Source organism: Ailuropoda melanoleuca, chromosome 1 (assembly GCF_002007445.2).
Source record: "Ailuropoda melanoleuca isolate Jingjing chromosome 1, ASM200744v2, whole genome shotgun sequence".
NCBI lineage: Eukaryota > Metazoa > Chordata > Mammalia > Carnivora > Ursidae > Ailuropoda > Ailuropoda melanoleuca.
In genome coordinates this window covers 11,408,034-11,416,455 of record NC_048218.1, presented here as the reverse complement: position 1 = coordinate 11,416,455, position 8,422 = coordinate 11,408,034, and positions in this window count along the sequence as shown.

The following is an 8,422-nucleotide window of genomic DNA, read 5'->3' as shown; positions in this document are numbered from 1 at the left end:
AAAAAAATGAATAAAATGAAGGAATGAATAAAATGTAAATTTTACATATTATTTGTTTACATTGACATTTGGTTTATTTCATCAGTGAGGTTATTTAAAAATTAAGTGTAATGCCTCTATCTTTTCAGTTGAGAAACTGTAAGTTGTGATAGAAACCATGAAATTTTTCAAAATAGATAGACCCAAGTTCTAGTCCTGGCCTTCTAAAAGTTACCTATTCACATTGTCCATTAATTATTTTGGGCTTCAATTTTCTTAACAATAGAATAAAGTTAATAATATATCTCTACAGACCTATATCCCTCCTGAAAAAAAAGATCTTACCAACATTTTAGAAAATTGAATCCAATAATAAATTAAAAAGATAACACATCATAAACAAATGGGGAGTATTCCAGGAATATAAGGTTAGTTTAAGTTTTGAAAAGAAAGTGATATAATTCTTCATATTAACAGATTAAAAAAATACGATTATTTTAAGAGATGTAGAAAAGACATTTGATAAAATACAACATACATTCTTGATGGAAACTCTCAGCATACTAGGAATAGAAGAGAAGTTTCTCAAACTGACAAATGGCATTTACAAAAAAATAACAGCTAAACATATATTTAATGCTGAGAGAGTAAATACTTTCTCTCTAGGGTTGCCTGGGTGGCTCATTTGGTTAAGCATCTGCCTTCAGCTCAGGTCATGATCCCAGGGTCCATGGATCAAGCCCTGCATGGAGATCCCTGCTCATCAGGGAGCTTGCTTCTCCCTCTCCCTCTGGCTGCCTCTCCCCTGCTTGTGCTCTCTCTCTCTCTCCTGTCAAATAAATATAATCTTTTAAAAAAATACTTTCTCTCTAAAATCAGGAAACAAGCAAGAATGTCTATTTTCACCACTCTTATTTAACATTATACTGGAGATTCTGCCCAGAGCAATAAGGCAAGAAAAAAATAAAAAGCATTCATACTGGAAATAGATAAATAAATCATGTTCTTAGGGATGACATGGTCATCTACATACAAAATCCTAAGGAATCTACAAAACGGCTACTAGAACTAGCAAGTGAATTTGTCGAGGTTATAATATAGAAAGTCAGTATGCAAAAATCAACTGCATTTCTATGTATTAGCAACAAATAATTGGATAAGAATATCATCTACAATGTCATCAAAAAAGTAAATGGGGATAAATCTGACAAAATATGTGTAAGACTTGTACACTGAAAACTACAAAAATTGCTGAGCAAAATTAAAGAAGTCCAAAATAAGTGGAGCTATACCATATTCATGGATCAGAAGAATTAAAATTATTAAGATATAAATTTTCCTCAAATTTATCTATAGATTCCACACAATCCTAATCAAAATCTCAGCAGTTTTTTTAAAAATAAAAATTGACAAGCTGATCCCCCCTCTTTCTCTCTCTCTCCCCCTCCCCCCTCTCTCATTTTGAGCTTTCCGGCCACCAAAGTATAAAGAGAATATATGACAATTTACATACTGGTCATTACCAGAGGCAAACAGACCAATTCATCAGGGGAAGCAAGTTTTCCTCATATAGAAATTTTTTTTTATATAATTAAGAGATTGTCTTTCAAAGGTAACCCTGACATCGAATTTAGTGGCATGTCTTTAACAATGACCTTGTTAAATATTGGATAGATGGATGGATGGATGGATGGATGGATGGATGGACACAAAATGAAACCCTTCTATATAGGTTATATGACTCCTTACAAAAATTCCTGTTTTTGGAGGAAGCTATAGACTCTCCAGAAAAAATGAATATATACACATAAGTTTACATATATTTTAAGGGGCTTCAAAGAACCCTTGAAGCTCATTCACAGACTACCTAGGGGGCTAATGGGTCTCTGTTGAACATGTGGCTTTTCATCAATACTGTAGGAAGCAAGATAGTGTAGCAGATAAAATACTATCTGAGGCAGCAGATGGACCTGTTTGAATCCACTTACTGACTGTCATGAAAAATTAAAGTATATAACCTTTGTGAGCTTTAGTTTCTACATCTATAAAATGTGGAATAAAATCCTACCTCATAAACCTGTTGGAAAAATTAAATAGCATCATATATATCTAGCACCTAGCATAGCACTTGGCACATACTAAGCACCCTAATAAATTAATACCAAATTTACCTAGTACCTCTACATGCCAGCTTGTTAATTCCATTTAATCTTTGTCTCAATCCTGTGAATTTGGTCACATTTTTCCTCCAGATTTCTTTTCCTTTTTTTTTTTTTAAAGATTTACTTATTTATTTTGGAGAATGAGAGAGAGAGCGAGTGTGAACAGGGGGAAAGGGCAGAGGGAGAGGGAGAATCTCAAGTAGACTCCATGCTAAGCATGGAGCCTGACATGGGCTTGATCTCACAATGCTAAGATCATGACCTGAGCCAAAATCAAGAGTCGGACGCTTCACCGATTGAACCACCCAGATACCGCCTTACTCCAGTTTTATAGATAAAGCTGAATCAGAGAGGTTCAGAAACTTGCCCAAGTTCACACGGTTAGTAAGTCAGAAGCAGAACATTAGCTTTCCCAGGAACAGGGATGGTATCAGGTCACGAGGATTTCTCAAGCCCAGTCCCTCCACTTGTCTTCTCCTGGCTCATGCCCTTGACCCCACAAAGGGCATGGAAGAAGAAGAGCATCACATGAGCCAGAAAAATTCAATACCAACTGTTGGACCTCTATTTACTGACTTACAACCAGGGAGTGGCTGACATATTGAGAGAAGCCAACTCATCTTGTGTCCTCATCAACTGTCCTTGCTTTAGTGGAAAGGCTGCCAGTCTGGCTGAACATGGGGAAAGCTGCAGGTACCTCTGTCTTCCCTGCTAACTGAGGCTGTTGTGTTCAGGTATCCATTTTTGGCTTGTTGCTTTAATTGGCTACTCTGGCACCTGACCGCTCTCTCTCCCAGCTCATCTGAAATCCTGACACCACTTAGTGACTCAAGCAGTGAAGTGTGAGGATTCATTCAGTCACACAACATGAAGTCCTTGGGCAGAGTGGACTGCAGGCTTGGTTCATTAGTGCTCTGGTTTCTCCTTCTCAGGTTTTCTATGGACTCAGTCCTCTGCTTTGAGCTGGCTTCATCCTTGGGCTGCTAGCAGGATGGCTGGTATAGTTCCAGACCCGAGAACATACTTCTGAAGACCAGGAGCTGCCTCGTAGAGTTGGATCTTTTAAAGAATGAGAAAATCTTCTTCAGTGGATCCCCCCTGAGCATTGGCCATACCTGGAGCACATGAATAACATCAACATGCAAGGGAAATGGGGTCACCACGATTGGCTTACATGATTCTGAATTTACTGCCAGCAGAGTAGCCTGTCACCTTCCCTAGGGGATGGATACCTGAACAAAACTGAGCTTCAGTTAGCAGGGAAGACAGAGGGAGTGGAGTTGGGATAACCAACCCACAACATCTGTCACACTGACCCTGCAGCTTCCACAGCGTCTGCCCGGCAAATATGTATTGAGCACACTCTTCTGTCATGTGAACAGATAGACATGCTGACACACGGTGAAAATCAGCCCTCTAAAAAGATCAGACACACTCTGGGACTCAAGTTAGAGGCACCTGAGGCTTAGTAAATGCCATGTTCTGCTTAGCATGTGTGCTGCATTTAGCCACAATCACTAGACAGGCAGCATGGACTACCCCTCATCTTTCAGCTGTACTGTGGGCATGACCAGTTCCCCTTAAGCAGAGTGACATCAATTATCTGTGCAGAATTTACTCCATTTTTTTCTTCAGGTCTATTTTTGTTTGATTATAGAGGGACATCAGTGCTTCCTCTACTACGGTTTCCCACAATATGCTCTAGATTCTCCAAATATTAGTAGGCATATGATTTGTGGACACACACATTTGGGAAATGCTGGGCTAAACAGCGTCAAATGGGCTGCTTTCTTGCAGGACTTCTCAGAGCCTTTGATCATTTTGCTGCTACTGAGTGTTGGGAATCACCAAGAAGAGAAAGGAGAAAGTAATATTTTCCACTGTGTTTCTTAGGAGGAGCCTTGCCTGTGGCTGATGCTCTGTAAAACATGCTGGAAAGAGCTCTTTAGCATCTCTGTGTGCATGCAGTTGTGTCTTTGGAGGAGGAACTGCTAATGTGCGGTCACATGGCCTCAGCTCACAGAACCGTAGCAGGGAGCAGAAGTGCCGGGTGAGAGGTCAGCTCCGTCTACATCTGAGGGATGGGGATACAGGTGAGTGGCCTGAGCCCCTGCCGGGTGAAGGGCAGGCCAGCTGCAATTCCCAAGTATCAGTGAATTGCCCCTTCCAGAGCTCGTCCCAGAAAGTGCTGTATATGCAGAAGGGAGCCCTTTACGAAATCACTTGGGCACTGGGTGAGACCCTGAGTACCTTTGATGATGGATAAATGGTCTTCCAGTCCAGGCCAGGCCTATGAACTGGAGAGCCCTCACCACATGAGATTTGTGGTCACCACCATCATCGTCATCATTTGTCCTCAGCAACGATGACTTGAGTACTCATCATGGCCACATTCAGGACCCTGTGCAAATTTCATGACTCCAGGGAGTAGACGGCCTTGCTGGCAATGGAGCTCAGGGGGGTCTAGGTCCTGACCCTCACAATTAACCCCCATGTTCTACCCCAGTGCTTATGCCACCACTGACCTGCTTGAGACCGTGGAGGAGAGGACAGGTGCACCATCTATCCCCACCCCCCGCTCTCCCCACAGGCTCAGAGCAGCCTCTCTTGGAGACGGAGGGATGTCCTGGTGCCCGAGTCTCTGGCACTGACCCCAGCCAGGGTTTATGAAGGTGGGAATGGTGGTGATACGGTGAGATCTTGTCCTACTCCAATCTGTGCACTTCCTCATGGGGCTCTGGTTCCGCACCTGGGGGAGGGCAGTGGAGCCTCAGATGCATACTTCCTGAGGATGCTGCACCCTTGTGTGTTGGTACAACCCCCTCAAGTACAAGGCAAGCTTATGATCAGCCTCTGCATCCCCATAAGAGAAGAACTCACCTGCTGCATGAAGTAACTCTCACTATACTATATTGCATTAATACTGACTACCACCCATCATTCTTTCCTCCTCGTTCTGGTAATAACCCCTTGATAGGGAGGGGGATGAAGGGCAACACTGCTCCCCAATCTCAGTCCATTTTGGTCCAGTGGGGCTAGATACCTGCCCACCCCTCCCAGGGGTAGATGGATGATCCCAGTGACCAGTCTAAAACAAGCATGTGTCCTGATCTGGCCAGCAGGAGTCAGCCCTGGGACGCTTTGGAAGGGAAGATTCTCTTTCTCCTTGGGGCAGCTGGGCTGGTGGGGTGGGAGCCTGGAGCTGCTGGCCAAAAAGCAACATGAAGGCAAACAGAGACAAGAAGTAAGACTCCCAGAATCCCAGCCCTAGCAGGAGGGCACCAGGGTCCAGCCGTGCCTGGAAGGACAGCTAAGGTGTCCTATTGTGAGCTCGCAAATCCTGCCTTTTGCTTCAGTTGCTTTGATTGGGAATCAGTCATTTACTAAAAAAAGGAATTTTGATGTTGTACACTTCTGAGTTCCTTGAGCTCCATGAGGACAGGGACCATGGAGCCTGTTTGCCTGCCATGATACCCCTGGCAACTAGCTCAGCACATGGCACTTAGTGGGTGCTGCACATTATTTCTTAAGTGCTTGAATAAACCACCCTTAGAAAAAGCCCCGTCTGGGGCGCCTGGGTGGCGCAGTCCTTAAGCGTCTGCCTTCAGCTCAGGGTGTGATCCCGGAGCTCTGGGATCAAGCCCTGCATCAGGCTCTTCCACTTGGAGCCTGCTTCTTCCTCTCCCACTCCCACTGCTTGTGTTCCCTCTCTCACTGGCTGTCTCTCTCTGTCAAATAAATAAATAAAATCTTTAAAAAAAAAAGAAAGAGAGAGAGAAAGAAAAAGCCCCATTTGCATATGAGGAAACTGAGATGGCTGAGCTGGCATTTGAACCCAGGGCTTCTGGACTCCAGAGCCATGCCCCCAAATCTCATGTAATCCCACCTCACAGCTGTGCTTGCTGCATGGTTAAGCCATAGTCATAGAGTTGGCTCACATGCCTTAAGCTCACTGCCCTGAGCCCAGGGCATTTTCACAGCTGGCCTGAAGTGGCTGGTGATGACAACCCAGCCCTGGGACTCTGTGGGGCCATCACCTTCACTCTTCCAGTCCACTGTGTGCATTTGTGTCTTTCTGTCTTGGACATGCATCTGAATCCTGGTTCCACTATCCACTAGCTATGTCACTTTCTTAACGACTCTGTGACTCAGTTTCCTCATCTGTGTAACAGAGACGATACTACCGTATAGGCCTGTTCATTCACTCACTCAAGAAGCATTTAATGGTCCAGAAAGTATGATTCTAAGCCAGGGAAGGAGAGAGAGTGAATGTCTGCAGCATGTACAGTCCCCTTGGGTGAGTTTGATACATCCCAGGCTGAGAACCAATGCAGGAAAGATTCTGGTATGATGTGGTGAGCCAGAAAAAGGTCTGCTAGAATATTAGTTCTCAGTCTTTCGAGCACAGCCAAATCAACCTGAGAGCTTGTTAAAATGAAAGGTTCCCAGGACTCATACCAGGGGCTCTGATTCGGTCCATCTGGGGTAGGTTCCAGGAACCTCCGTTTTTTCACAGGCTCCTCATACAGATCCTGATACAGGTGACTGGTCCATACACCAGTCTAAGAAACATGGCTCTGAATAATAAAGCCTAGATGAGAGGCCTGTTCAACAAGGACGTGGAGAGACAGCACCATTTTGCTTGGTACATCTGAGATAAATGACCTGGGTCATCTGAGATTGTATCTCCAATCATCTCCCTCTGTGGTGGCTGGTAGTGGGGAATTCTATTACATACAGCACTCCTGGGAAGGACAGCTGTGCCAGTGAGGTGACTGTGAGCTAGACCTCAAGGGACAGGGTGAGGGGAGAGCTCCATTGGGGAAGGAGAGGAAGTGGTTCCCTGGCACACAGTCTCTGAGGAAAAAGCTCCCCTTGTCTTTGCTCTCACATGTAGATAAGAGACACTTGAACGTAAGACTGAGGGTGATGGAGAAGCCATCCAGGAGAGTGGCCATGTGGGGGTGTGGAAGCTGGTGTCCAAAGATGGCTCCCAATGAACCACGCCTCCCAGGAGTCACGCCCTTGTGTGGGCCCCACTCACACTGAGTCTCCAGCACAACAAGGAGGACGTGACATAACGTAACTGGTGAGGCCGAGCCTTAAGGGATCTGCAGCTTCAATGTTCGCCTCTTGGGATGCTTCTTCTTGAACCAAGCTGCCATGATGTGAGGAAGCCAAAGCAGCTACATGAACGCGGCCATGGACGTGGCCAAGCAGGCCCAGCTAAGCCACCATGTTGGACCTTCCAGACATCCCAGCATCTCAGCCAGCACCAAGTTAAGCAGAAGAAGTGCCTGGTAAGCCCACAAAATCAAGCAAGCGATGCACTGTTGTTGTCTGAAGTCGCTAAGTCTTGGGGTAGCTCGTCCACCACGCAGCCATGGATAACTGAAGTAGACTTTCCCACAGAACTTACAGGTCACGTCTGAACTCGGGGCCTGAGCAAAACCAGGACGATCATCCATTCTGTTCCCATGCTCAGAGCTGTATGCAAGACCACACAATTTCCAGAAAGAGCGGTTTGTTCTCCTGCATAGAGCTATGTTATTGCTTACAAGGAAAACAAAAACAAAACCAAAAACAAAGAAACAAAAAAAAAAACACTGCAGCTTTTCCTACCATCTTGCCAAATAATCATACAAAATTGAAAGCTAGTGGGAATTAGGGAGTTTCGATCCAGGCTTGTGTTCACACATACTTACCACTAAGGATTAAAATATATATATATAATAAAATTGCTCCGATTTTAACAACCATAAAATATGACCCGAGCTGTGTATCGAGCCGTCCAGTGATTTCAGGGAGTGAAGAAAACTCTATGGAAGGCATATGTGTGTAGCGCTCAGCAGAAAGACATAATTACTATTTTCAGGTTGCCTGGTTCCCGATCCTTATAATGAGTAAGATATTTAGAGTCCGAACTGTTTATGTGACATTTCAATAAGTAATGCAGAGATTTGACAACATTTCCATATTCCCCTTTTCAAGTCTGAATGCCTCTGCCTTAATCCAAGCTCCTTGGCATTTATTACTGTTTGTTACACTAACAAGTAAGATTATGAGAATTCTAATGAAGGCTTCCAGTGAAAAACTCTGTGATTAAAATGCCATAATAACAGTTGCATGCATTTATGTGCCTGATTACCATAATCTATTTAGCACGAGTAAACATACAAACAGAAGGAGAAAAGCAAGCCCACTGACGCCTCAGCTAAAGGGGAATTTGAAATGCGAGGGAGACAATGTAAATATGTAAATGCCTTTGTGTATTCTTTTCA